The following is a 13,736-nucleotide window of genomic DNA, read 5'->3' on the forward strand; positions in this document are numbered from 1 at the left end:
TGTGTGTGTGTGTGTATGTGTGTGTGTATGACAGTTACAAGAAAAATAAATCACAAATACTCATCTTTCTAAATGCTTACTTTAAAAGAAAGACAGGGTGAAGGTGGGGTCAGTAAGTCATATCATGGCCAGAGAAAGATGATCTAGCAATCAACCTCAGAGGTTATTTTGGCCATTTTCCTGATAACTTGAGAAGTAATCTGTGTGCTTTGTGAGAAGAGAAAGTCAAGATAACCACACTTGTGGATGGCATGCCTAACAGTGCCTTGATAAAAATCCCTCAGATTTAGATTTTGAAGGAAACTCAGACTCCCCTAACCAAATGATGTCCTAGGCACATTCTTTAGTTCCTCTAGAATCAAGGTTTCAAAGATAGATACAGCTCACGCCCTGAATGAATTTCTCAAGTTCCTCATTCATTATCTTAAATGCAGCAGGACTGTGATAGAACACAAATACAGAGTCATAGGACAGAATGAAAGTGACATTGGCTTCCTGGGCTGAGCAGGATTTTAGTAGAAGAGGATGGGGACCAAGGGTTCATACTAAAGGGCACTTAAAAGAAAAAAAGAAACGGGACTGAGAGCTGTGTGTGGTATATGTCAGCTAAGCCCAACAAACCCAGCCACAGGTTCTCACTGCAGAGTAACAAGAAGGAATGCTACTGAGCTAATACAAACTGAGCCACACTGATGGTTTACAAAGGACAGATCCTGAGTCTCCAAAGAGAATTCCTGCTGCTCACCAATCTGGGTCGAATATCAGATATTTACATTACAATTCATAACAGAAACAAAAAAAATTACACTTAGGAAGTAGCAACAAAATAATCTTATGGTTAGGGGTCACTACAACATGAGGAACTGTATTAAAGGGTTGCAGCGTTAGGAACAGTGAGAACCACTGTGGTAGGGCACACATGGACTTACTGAACTCAGGGAAGAGAATGCCTTTTATGGGAAGACGGCAGAAGTCAGTACTTGGGAGAAAGGCAGGATCCAGGCTAAGACCCAAGATCAATATGCAGGAGTATGCAAACTTTCATTTTTGGCACATAAGATATAAGGATGATTTCATATGCCAAAAGAAAGGAAACTAGTAATCAATAATTTATCAGGGACATTCCCCACTTAACCACAGAGGTCAGCATAGTCTCTCTGCCTCTGTCTCGTTATCCCTTCTTTTCTCTCTTTGTTTATGAGCAGATGATATAAATACTCTGGTCTTTAACAAAAACATAATTCACGAACTAACTTTCCCCTGCGCTGAATCCAGGGACACTGTGGTGCACATAGACAAGCAGCCCGACTCTTCACTCAAGCAGAGCTTGGGTGACCAGGCGCCTAAGGACAGCCTAGGCTGGAGGCTTCAGGAGTCTCCAGAGAAGACATCGTCTTGCTTGGTTGGGCCATATCTACACTGAAGACAGCAGAGGCAAAGCAACAGTATTCTGGTCATTTCATTTTGCACAGGTTGTATGACATTTGATTTCCAGCTTACAAATTTCTTAGAGATGAGAACAAAATGAGGTTTAGTCAACTACAGAGAATGCAGAGTAAGACTGAGAAAATACCATCAAAAAGGCCTAAGTCAGCACACCAAGCAGCTGTGGCTGGCTGGCATCTGGATTTGTGACAGGAACGCAGAGTTCACTGTACCCAACTGTCTCCGTCCGTCTGGCCCTGTTAACCAAAAGCCCAACGGGGAGGCCGATGATAGAAGATCAGGTAATCTGCAAAGCAGATAATCTGCAACTCACAATGGAGCATTAGAACAGTCTAGCCGACCACCTGAGCCCCATAATATACCCTTCCCAGCCTACACCAGAGCTTCTGAGGCTATTGACCCAAGCCCAGAGGCAGAGCAGAGTCTCACAATTAAAAGGCTTTGACCCAACTTCTGACCTCAATGTCCGCTTCCTGTGGAGACCATCTGAACTGGCCCAGCAGATTTGCAGAGCTTGGGAATAGAGCCCAAATCATTCCATTTTCTGGTCACACTCACCAGACCATCCGGGCCCTATGTGTTCAGACATGTGCTGTCCAGCAGCCCCAGACAGCCCACGTGCACGGGTGTGTGGAGAGGGTATGCTTTCCCAGCACTTACTTACCCCTTACTCTAATCAAAAGGCAGTCTTTGGTGCAGACACTGTAGCACCTTCTAAGATTGCTTATTGAAGCAAGCTATCAGGAGCCTTAGAGAGATCACTGTCACAACCATATCCTTGGGAGATTAGACTGCCAATAGAAAAGCTGCCATCTTAATTAATTCTGTAACTGCCACAGATGATAGCATTAAATGTGTTCAAAACTAAGATAACTAGCTTTAAATGGATTTAGGAATATGTAAGTGTATGCATATACATAGACTTATTAATAGCAATTCATGAAAAATGAAGTCGTGAATTTGAAAGAATTGAAAGGGATAATGGGGTGGAGCGAGGAAGAAATTAAAAAATTTTAAAAAGGAAGAAATATTCTCTCATTTAATTCCCTATGAGGCTGAATAACTGAGAAACTCAGAGAAGTGAGGAGTTAGCTTCCTGAAGACAAAAGTTCCAAACTGGGGAAACATTTAACTGAAGGACCATGTTGTAATTGAGAGCCAGAGCCAGTTGTGGCGTCCTTTGCTCAACCTTACAGCCTCCATTTCTGTATCTATTACTCTTTCCAAAGGGCCCATCAACAGGGGTCTCCACTCCCTCCCTGGCTGCTTCTCAGCCTGTACCAACTGAGTTTCAGGTGAAATATGTGATTCCTAGCTGAGGATGTGAAGTTCCTGATAGCTTCACAGTGGCCGGGCTCTTGACAGATTAGACAGTTCAAAGTTCACCGAGTGATTCACACTACAAACAGCCGCCTGTCAAATAGCTGTCTAAACACTGGGGGCGGGACGAGACTGCGAGAGACCAAGCAAAGACAGCTAACTTCCTGTTTCTTAAAAGGCATTCTGAGCAAAGTCTGATATCTACTGGGAAAGAAGCCGCCTAAAAGGGACAAGCTTCAGACAGAAGTACAGTGGTAACGGTACAGCCGAGCAAATGAAAACCACCTGAACCCAGCATTTATTAGTTCACACTCCTCTGAGCCAGCCTACAACCCAATCAAAAGGAGGAAACCAGAATGGACCACTGCGGTGAACACCTAAGGGGAAACGCCTTTTCTCTTGAGTGTATGCGACTCTTCCACAGGCACACACGCTGCCTGAGTTAACTGTGCACGCAGTAATCGAGTGACCCTGAGCCAGCAGATTTGTGACACGTGCTTACAAGAAGATGGTTACAGAAATTCTGGTTCAACTGAGAACTTTATCTCATAAAAGCTACTCACCATCAATATACAAAACATTATCTTTAGGTGATGTATTTTGCTTTTTTTCCCCCAAACTGCCAATGTTTACTTTCAGTTGAAAAATAACCCCCTTCACCACATGTACTTAGCTTCAGCACCACGGTTCTGAGTGCCTGCTACACACAGGGCACTAACTTTGCTGGTGCAGAAGGCCACACAGAGATCAGCCAAACCACAGTGCAAAGCGTAGGTAATGTGCTTTGGAGCAGATTCATCTGATTCTTAGATGCAATTGTATCAGTACACGCAAGTATATAAACTCATCACTGGGATTAGTATATAGTGTTTTCTTATACTTTCCCTCTTAAACTTTATTAACGTTAACGAAGAAACAAAATAGTTACTTAAAAAGGCATAAAAGTAGCATTGTTTATGTCAACTTCTGTAATCTCAGAGGATAGGGTAGACAGGTATAGACTTGAGCACTTACTAAATTTAAATAGTTCCAAATCTCTTTAGTAAAGAAACCCTGCCCGTCATTTCATCACAATTTTCAGTCTGCAGACTACTTATCTGTAATGAGAATTTTGCCACACAGACAGAACCTGGCTCTTCTGTAGGATCTAAACGTCACACATTCTGGTGGTTCAAAATTAGCTCCAGGACTTAGCAAGGGGGCCTGTGCAAACGAAAGCCCTTCATTAACTTCTGAGCAGATCTGCCTCTAGCTGTTAGTCGGGTAAAACTTCCGTTCCTGGAATGATGTCAACAGAGCAACAAGCATCTGCACGTGTGGGCGGAAACACTGCCCTGAGTTAATTATCAGGGCTACGTGGTCGTCTGTGTAATTGAACCACCAAGGCACCCCCAGAAACCTACTCTAAATCGGCCATGCACAGTGTCAGGAGGAGGCTCAAGGTCAATCGCTCATTTCCGCCCTCAATCCGTCTCCATTACTGTTAAGGGATGCTGCAATTAGTCACTCCCTCGCTCTCCCGGGATAGGCAGAGATTACAGATAACTCATCCCACATAGACTCCTCAGTTTGAACCCTTCTACCCGCCAAAGAGAGCTCCTCACTGGAGACAAGCAAGACTTGCTATCACACACTCTGCCATCCGTCAATGCCACTCTTCGGTCAGAAAAAGAGGAGCCATCCATCTTCAGGGAAGCAACGTGTCTTCTTTCCCCTTCCCCCAAAGGAGCAAATTCTGTTTCTACCACATACTTGCCCCAAGACAGCCTTGGCAATTGTTCTTAAAAACCATCCTTGGATGGCCCGTTCTGGAGGCTATCCCCTAAGACACACCTCCTGCTCCCAGTCGAGAGGACATCCATGCTCTCTACTCCCTACTAATAAGACTGCTTAGCTTCAGTTCTAACCCCTGCAAAAGCAAGCACTTCAGTATCTCTTTAAGAAGCACTTGTGGGGGGTTGGGGATTTAGCTCAGTGGTAGAGTGCTTGCCTAGGAAGAGCAAGGCCCTGGGTTCGGTCCCCAGCTCCCCCAGCTCCGAAAAAAAAAGAACCAAAAAAAAAAAAAAAAAGCACTTGTGGGTCAACGGTTTATAGACCACTGCCCTCAAATAATGATCTCTAAATTCAGAAGAAAAAACAAAATGCTTCCCATCTTTAGAGAAGGCATAGGGCTTTCTAAATTCATGGGATACTGAAGAGTTCTAATCCAGCTGAGGCTTCAGCAGAAGTGTGTGGGCTCTATTATCCGACACAGAGCACGTACACGTTGTGCAATTCCAGTCGCATATAAAAAGAGGCACGTAAGAACATAGAAATGACCTTCCCAGATATGTTTTTAGAAGTTGTTGAGTCTCCTGGGGAGGGGCTCGATTTACTCCAAGTCTGGGTGTGGCAATCACTTTCTAACTGTCCCACCCTTTTCTGTGCCGTTCCTGAATTTGCAGGACATTGGCATCCTGGGGCAATTACTGGTTCTCGACAGCTTCACTCAAGAGCTTACAGATTTCCAGGGAGTGGATAGGGAACCGTGGGGGGCACATTTCCCAGTCTGTATCCTCAGTGACTGTAGGGAGCTGGCATGCATTTAACGTCAGTGGATTTACAGAAGTCACAGAATGGATACCATCAAATAGTGATCATGTGTCTCAAAAACTGACTTCGAATGGTACTGCTCAAGGTCATGGTGAATGACCAGAAGAATTTTAGATATTAACATGGTATACTTAAAAAAAAAAAAAAAAAGGTCCTTGCAGCTACTTTAAAGGAGCTAGGATAGATGCAGTGATGTCCTGAGAAGTCTTTAGTATGGAGATATTCTTAACATATAACAATGCCACCTTCTTTGAAAGTTCCAGAACTCAATAGATTAAACATATTCCAAATGCATTTAAAATCAAATCATTTTAAAATTTCAAATAAAAATTGATCATTATATGTTTTTTCTGATGCTTTCCTCGTCAGAAGGTATGTAGCTTTGAACACAATGAAATTCCAAAACTCAATCTGGACTCACAAAAGCTTCTCTATCATGGGCCCCAAATATCTCTATACCTCAAGACATAGTTCATCCTGGTTGGCTGGAGCATTTAATAGGGAGGAAACCTGCTTTCCTTGGCACCTTCTCATCCGTACACGTTGTCTTACAGTATCTTCTTCATGAGGTCCTTCAGGCCGCACCTGTCACAGTGTGCAAGCGCTGCTATCCGCACAGTGACCACTTAAGTTTGCTTTCAGTCATCAACTCAGAAGACTTAGGAAAGCATATAGACATGAGCAAGTAAAGCAAGGTGATTCTAGCAGACCAAGTGGTTTCTTAGCAACAGTAAACAGCTCATGTCACAAGGATCTTAGTCACATAGTCCTCTGCGAATTCTCCAAATTTATTTCATTCTCTCATTCACCATAGGATAGGTTCCATTCCTCTCCTGTTGTATATCTGGGCAATGTGAAGCTCAGAAGGGATCGACGACGGGCTGGTATGATCACTGAGACCTCACACTGGTACCACATGCTTTATAATAATAAGAGCAATGAGAGCAGCTAAGAGATTACGACACTCAGGGGACACTCACTGGATGCAGCCCATGGTCTAAGCAGCACACTTATTCACATATGACATTGATGGGTGTGTCAGCACATGCAGAAGGCTGAGTTAGGAACCCAGCTGGGCTGCCAAAAGAGATCCTATTCAAAGAGGAAGGAAGTCCTTCAGTCATTGGGGTGAGCTCCGAGGTTTTTAAAGCTTAGCCCCACTTCCCACCTCCCCAGCCCACTTCCTATGTGTGGATGAACATGTGACCAGTCAGCTTCCTGTTCCTGATACCACATTTCCCTGACTGTTGCTATGCCTTCCCTGTCACTTAGACTTTATCCTTCTAAACACCTTTGGTAATAAACCAAAACAAAACCTTTCTTCCCTGTGCTGCTATTCTTGGGGTAAGAAGTAACTACTACATCTTCTCCTGGACCGTTTTATATCAACTCAACACAGGACACAGTCATTTGGGAAGAGGGAATCTCAACTGAGAAATTGTCCACACCAGATTAGCCTGTGGGCAAGCCAGGACTGCCTGTGGACTAGCCTGTGCTGCCTTTTCTTGACTGATGTTGGCTGTGGGAGGACCAAATTCCGACCCCCTGGGCTGCTGGTCCTGGGGTAAAGGAGCAGGTTGGGATTACCACAAGAAGTAAGCCAGTAAGCAGCATTCTCCATAGCTTCTGCTTCAGTTCTTGCCAACAGGGAACGGAATGAACTTTGATATGACACACAGCCCTAAGCATACACACAGACTTCCATACAGAGTCTAATACTGTGAGGTAAATGGAGATAGAAGGACACAAAGTATTCACAGAAGTTGAGCCACTACCTCTGGGCTGTTTCCATTTTTGTGTTTATATACTGTCTTTTTGTGTATTTATTTTGTGCATGGTAGGGTACAGATGTTAGACTTCAGATCCCATTACAGATGGTTGTGAGCCACCATGTGGTTGCTGGGAACTGAACTCGGGACCTCTGGAAGAGCAGTCTGTGCTCTTAATCTCTGAGCCATCTCTCCAACCCCTACATTGTCTTTTTGTTCCTCTAACTTAAGAATATAATTAAAAAACATTTGCATAAAGAAACTTTAAGGTATCAGTCTTTCTTCAACAATATTTAAGACTTAAACACATCACTCAAAGGACTTATTGAGAAACCAGGGCACACTTTCAATCCCAACACTTGGGAGGCAGAGGCAGGCAGATCTCTGTGAGGCCGATCTGGTCTACACAGTAAGTTGCAGGACAGTCAGGGGTACATAGAAAGATCTTGTCTCCAAAAACAGACAGACAAACAAACAACAACTTCTTCCAAGAGTTTAGCAATCACTATGACAAACAAACCAACTCCTCATTCCTTTCTTTACGCAGCAGCAGCATCGGCCCTTCTTAGTGACATTCTCTTTTTTTCATAAACGTCAGCATATGGGTCTTCTGCCGGTATATCCATCTGTATACCATATGCTTCCCTGGTGCTCACAGAAGCCAGAGAGTGTACTGGAAGCCCTGGACTGAAGTAACATATGGTTGTGAGCCATGTGGGTGCTGGGAACTGAATCCACATCCCCTGGAAAAGCAGCAGAGCCCTCAGCCCTCCAGCCCTCAGGGACAGTTTCCTTTACAAGTAAGAACTGCAGTATTTACCTCAGGCTTTCTTTCCTCCTTATTTCCTTAAACTGTTAACTCACCAAACCCACTGGTTCTTTCCCGGCCTCTGCCACATAGGCCTTGGTCAGGTAACAGCAGTGGAGGGAGGGGCCGGCACCAGGTTTATCTTTCCCCCGAATCCCCTTAGCAACCACAAGATGGAAAAAGCTCTCTGAACCCGATACCATCAATCGGACCATGGCTTAAATTTAAACCAGCGACATCGGGGGATAGGGATAAAGGTCAGGGGCAGAATGTCTGTCTGCCTACTGTGCGCAGGCCTGTGGTTCTCTTTCCAACAACAGCTCCCCAACCCTCTCCCCAGATGGCTGTCTAATACCAAGAGGTTGAATATATTTCTACTTAACGGGCACCCTTAAATTTCTTGTGGCCCTTCATGTCATGTGCTCCATCCATTTTTAAATACTGTACTGTTCTTGACCGACTACTTGTTTCTTTAAGCATCTGATTATTTTGTCCTTCCAAGTGAGTATGAGTTCCAAGAACAGACTAAGTAGGCCTGTACTGCTTTGCTCTGACTCACCAATCCCCAGTGACACTGCCATTTTCTCTCAGTCTGCTGGCTTTCCTTGGAATGCACAGCGCTCTCCCATGCCCTCATGCCGCCTAAGGGAGCAGCCTTCGACCTCTACACGCTTCCTTCCCGGGCTTCCTGTTTGAGCTCTCCTTCCCTCCAGTACTTCCTCTTACCCTGGGGGTTGAGGCTAAAGCCTCGAGCACTCTAGGCCTAGTACTGTCAGGAGCTGCAGCCCAGCTCCTGGTCCCTTTTCTATCTCACATCTACAGATACACCTCAAATCCTCTAGTAGTTCCTAAACTGGCAGACATAAACTTACCATTCAAAAAACGTTGCAGTTATACCAACCTACTTAGCTTTAGTAGTAATGAAAACTTTTTATGATTTCCATACTGATTGTGGTTCTGAAACCAGGCCCTTCCTGTAGGCTATGCCCTCCTGCCGGGTATTTCTAAAGGAGGCTTCCACATGGAACCCAGATAGAACCTGTCCTGGAAGCCACTCTCCATTCTTAGGAGCCATTCCCGAGGAGGTAAGCACTGAAGTCCACGGGAAGATAGAACCGTGACCCTCAAAGCACAGTCTCCAGCTAATGAACAGCCGGTGTGATCTCCTGTAGACTAATCTCCTGTAAGACTTTGGGACTTTCTTATGTCTCTTATAATAGTTATTCTAATAATAATAGTAACAAAGGTGAAAAATATAAAAGCAAGAAAGGTTTTAGTTTAATGCAACTTGAAAAGGAAGACCCAGCAAAGATTAGTCTGTTCCTATTAAGGTGTATAAAAATGAAGCAAGAAAGGACCATATTGGCACATCATCCTGCTAGAAGTCAGGGCGCCTGACTCTAACAACAGCACTTGGGAGGCCGAGGTAAGAGAATACTCAATTCACAACCAGACTGGGTTAATATTAGAGTTAACTGGGTTAACTGGTTAACTCCCAGGGAGTCTCAGACCAGCCTGGGCTGCAGGGCAAAGCAAAACAAAACAAACAAAACAAAACAACACAGCTCATCCTGCTAGCAAGGTATCAGGATGTCAGATAATAGAAAAGCTTTGTGATTAGAAAAGGAGAAGTAAATACTATACTATCTGGATCTACAAAGAAAACGTCTGCCTTGCTCCAGAAAAGACTATGTAAATGCATATTCTTGGTACAACAGCAAGCAATTACTATTGTTTGGTTTTTAAATTTATTTTTAATTGGTACATTACAAGGTGTACATATGTCAGGTGGTGGTGACACATGTCTTTAGTCCCAGCAATCTGTGAGTTAGGACAGCCTGATCTACAGATCGAGTTTGAGGATAGTTGGGTCTACACAGACAAACTCTGTCTCAGATACGCGCGCGCGCGCACACACACACACACACACACACACACACACACACCCCAAACCAAAAGAAAAAAAAAGTTGTATAAAATTGTGGAGTACCATTGAACTATTTATATGCATGAAAACAACTTAAATTAGAATAAATCTATCTATCTCCTAAAATGTTTACCAGTTCTTTCTGGTGAAACACTGGGAATACTTCCTTCTACCTCACTGGAGTGCACAGGACATCCTGTCTGATGGCTGCAGTGCTCAGGCGTTGGCACAGCTCGCCTCATCACGGCTCTCTCAGTCTTCATTACACTTCTTATATGCATATTATATACAATATGCCATTAACTTCTCAGTCCTGTGTCCCCAAATGTGCACACTGCAAATGTGTGAAGAGGAAAACAATGTCAGGTGTCCATTTTCCATGGTTCAAATCAATGTTTCTAAAAACAGCGTTCCAGACTACGGGTTATTCTTGTTAGCCAAAGGAGGAACAGTCCATGTGACCATCACCAAGGAAGAAAAAGCGTAAAGACACTGCTAAAAGCAAACTGAATTCCTGAACTCTCTGACCTCACTGAAGCTGAGAAATAAAGTGTATCTCAGCTTCTCTGTACAGTCCACTGCGACATTTGGAGCAAGGTGCAGAGATGGACTTCAAAGTGGCCAGTCAACTGCTAGGGTCTGCGCTACACAAAAGGCAGATGAAGTCTTGTCTTCTGCAAGTCAATATGTGCTCTCTAAGGTCCCCAGACATCGCCACTTCTAATCAGTAACTGCCACTGAAGGTTCTCATTAGGAGAAGTAAGTGTAATTAGAGCACCTTGCCCTCACAGGGTGCGTCAAGTTAAGAGGACTGGAAGGCTCATAAATTAGTGCCAATTCTCTCTCACTCTATCTACTTCCAATCTGCTGTGAGGGACAAAAATGGTGTTTGTACACGTAAAGGCAAAAGCCCACTGGCCCCTGCAAAATTAGCCTAAACACTAACTCTGGCTACTTGAGGGCCTCCCCATTCCATTATGTGTCTCAGAAATAAGAGAGATAAAGTTTGCCATCAATAACACTGAGCCTATCTGCTGAATCCCACAGATTCGAAGGCATGAATAATTTAACCTCTTGTGGGAATTTTGTCATGGTGGAAATACAATGACTGCAAACGGGGAGCTCAGGGGATGCTTGCTGTGATCTATTCTTGTATATGTACGCAACTGCTGTGCTCATCCACAGAACAATACGGGCCTGCTGTCACTCCACAGTGTCTGAGACAGAACATGAGAGTGTTAGGTAGATGGAGAAGAGGGAGCAGCATGCAGTCATTGTACCTCAGAAATGAAAGGGACTGATAACTGTGCCTTATTCCTTCGGCTCTTAGATAGACTTCTAAATAGACAGGGAGATGGCCGGAGAAAGAACATAGAAGAACATGCTGGCCATTTCCCTATAGGGAAAGAGGTGTGTGTGTGTGTGTGTGTGTGTGTGTGTGTGTGTGTGTGTGTGTGTCTGTGTCTACATGAGCAGATAAAATGGTCGTGCGCATGTGCAGCCTTCTTGGTGCAGTATGTCCTGTGAGGACACAATTCTCTAATTACGCTTACTTACCTAAGGAGAGAGCTTTTAATGCAGTTCCTGACTAGCGCTGAGGATGTTTGAAGACCTTAGAAAAAAATGTACTGACTGGCAGAAGACAGGACTTACTTACCTGCCTTTTTTATGGCTCTGCCCCCAGCAGTTGAGTCGCCACTCTAAATCCAGGTATACACACACATACACACACTCACATAACTATGACCCCCAGATTTACTGAAAAACTGGATGTCACCAGGGTCAATTATGCCATTCACTGTTTATTGTTGAAAAACTATTGCATGCATAGGTGACATAGCTAGTGGCAAAAATTAATGGCTACTAGCAAAAACAGCCACTAACGCTTCCTAGGAGCACGCCCTCAGAGATGAGCTGAAGCTGCGGCTGAGTTGGTTTTTGTCTTCTGGTTCTTCAATTTTTTTTTTTATTTTTTTATTTTTTTTTGGCAATTGAGACCCAGGGTCTCATACATAGTCAGTGCCTATGACTGAGCTACATCCTCAGCCCAGCCCCCTGATCTCGATGGAAAGTTTTAGGATAGTTTTCATACTAAGCCTGAACACTGGGTCTAAGTCTGAAATCAGATGCTTTGGTCCCTGATGAAATCTTTACACTAAACCCTTAAATCCTCTTTAGCAAGCCTACGGGGTCTCCAAGACACAGCCACTTCTGCAGCCTTACCCTGGCCATTCTCAACAGGCAGAGGTTTTCTAATATTTCTTTAGAACAACCCAGGAATCTTGCCCCAGGCCTTCTGAACAAGCTATTCTCTCTTCTAAATAAAGTCATTGCTTAACTATCCTCGCAAAGGTCAACCACTTAGTAGCCCATGCCGAATCTTTCTTCTTACCCACCAAAACTTAGCTAAACCACCAAGTTAATTAAATAAAATGCTAGTATAGTTACTAATACTAAATGTTCCTATATATTGGGTTCCACACCCTGCTTTTTTTTATTGGATATTTTTTATTTACACTTCAAATGTTTTCCCTTTCCCGGTTTCCCGTCCATAAGCCCCCTATCCATCCCCTGCTTTTTACTTACTTCTTTTTTCCTTTTCTTGGTTTTCAAGAGAGGGTTTCTTTGTGTATCCTCGGCCATTCTAAAACTCGATCTGTAGACCAGGCTGATCTCGAACTCATAGAGATCTGCCTGCCTGTGCCTCCCAAATGCTGGGATTGAAAGTATGTGCCACCACCACTTGGCTTTTACATACATTTTTAAAATTTAGCTTTCACAAAAAACCATAGTATTTCCTTTTAGAGATATGAAAATAAGTTCCTTTAAAAAAAAAATCAAGGAATATGTGTGTGATGGTTTGAATATGTTTGGCCAGGGAGTGACACTACTAGGAGGTGTAATCTTGTTGGATTAGTGAGGACTGTTGGAATAGGTGGGTCACAGTGGGCGTGGGCTTTAAGTGTGTCCTGGCTGTCTGGAAGCCAGTCTTCTCCTGGCTGCTTTCGGAACAAGCTCCTCCAGCCCCACATCTGCCTGCACACTGCCATGCTCCCATGATAATGGACTGAGCCTCTGAGCCTGTAAGCCAACCCCAAGTAAATGTTGTCCTTATAAGAGTTGCCTTGGTCATGGTGTCTGTTCACAGCAAGAAAACCCTAACTAAGACAATGTGTTTGGTCACAGTTTACAGATGTTGGGGGACCCAGTGGTATGTCCTACATAGAAATTCTCATTTGCATCACACAATATTTGGTTAAATCTATCATATAACTGTCTCCCCAGTGCTCAGGGGTAGACTGCTGGTACTAAGGACACAGGATGAAGAACTGTTTCCTGAGGAATGAATGGGTTATGTGAAACTCAGTGACTATACAGAGAAAGGCTAACACAAGATTATGATACACTGTATTAATATAATGCTAATGCTAAATTTGGGAAGCTAAAATGTTATAAACCCAAGCATGTCTATAATCAGTGTAAGAGATTTTAAAGATGGAGGGTGGGTCTTCTAGGAAGGCAATGCTGTGATGCTGTGTGAGTGCCTACAACAAGAGCCGTTATCCAGAGCAGCTTTTGAAAGGTTAGCCATCAGTGGCTTTCAGAGCGGGCTGGATGGTGCCTAATCCCAACTTCAAGTATAAAGAAATCTAAAAATCTCATCAAAATGTTGTACATAGTCAAGATAAGATTGTTCCAAAAAACATACAGAAGACCTCAATAAATGCAGGAGTGCTTGCATCCGGACTGGGACCATTGCTCTGCATCACTGGGTAAATCTAATCAGAGCTGACAGCAAAGGTTCTGGCTGGGTACTGAAGGTCAGCTCCACTGACCTTGGGACTGGTGAAAGTCACCAGCTCTACTCCACGGT

General features: G+C 43.8%; 1 protein-coding gene and 1 pseudogene across 5 annotated transcripts in view; both read right to left on the minus strand.

The window, feature by feature from the left end:
- The window catches only part of Slc10a7 (solute carrier family 10, member 7), a 224,314-nt gene that overhangs the window by 106,118 nt on the left and 104,460 nt on the right, over positions 1 to 13,736 (minus strand). The gene's annotated exons all lie outside the window — the stretch shown is intronic.
- Positions 1 to 13,736, minus strand: part of LOC134483637 (large ribosomal subunit protein eL28-like) — a 35,795-nt pseudogene continuing 22,059 nt past the window's right edge.

Source organism: Rattus norvegicus, chromosome 19 (genome assembly GCF_036323735.1).
Source record: "Rattus norvegicus strain BN/NHsdMcwi chromosome 19, GRCr8, whole genome shotgun sequence".
Lineage (NCBI taxonomy): Eukaryota > Metazoa > Chordata > Mammalia > Rodentia > Muridae > Rattus > Rattus norvegicus.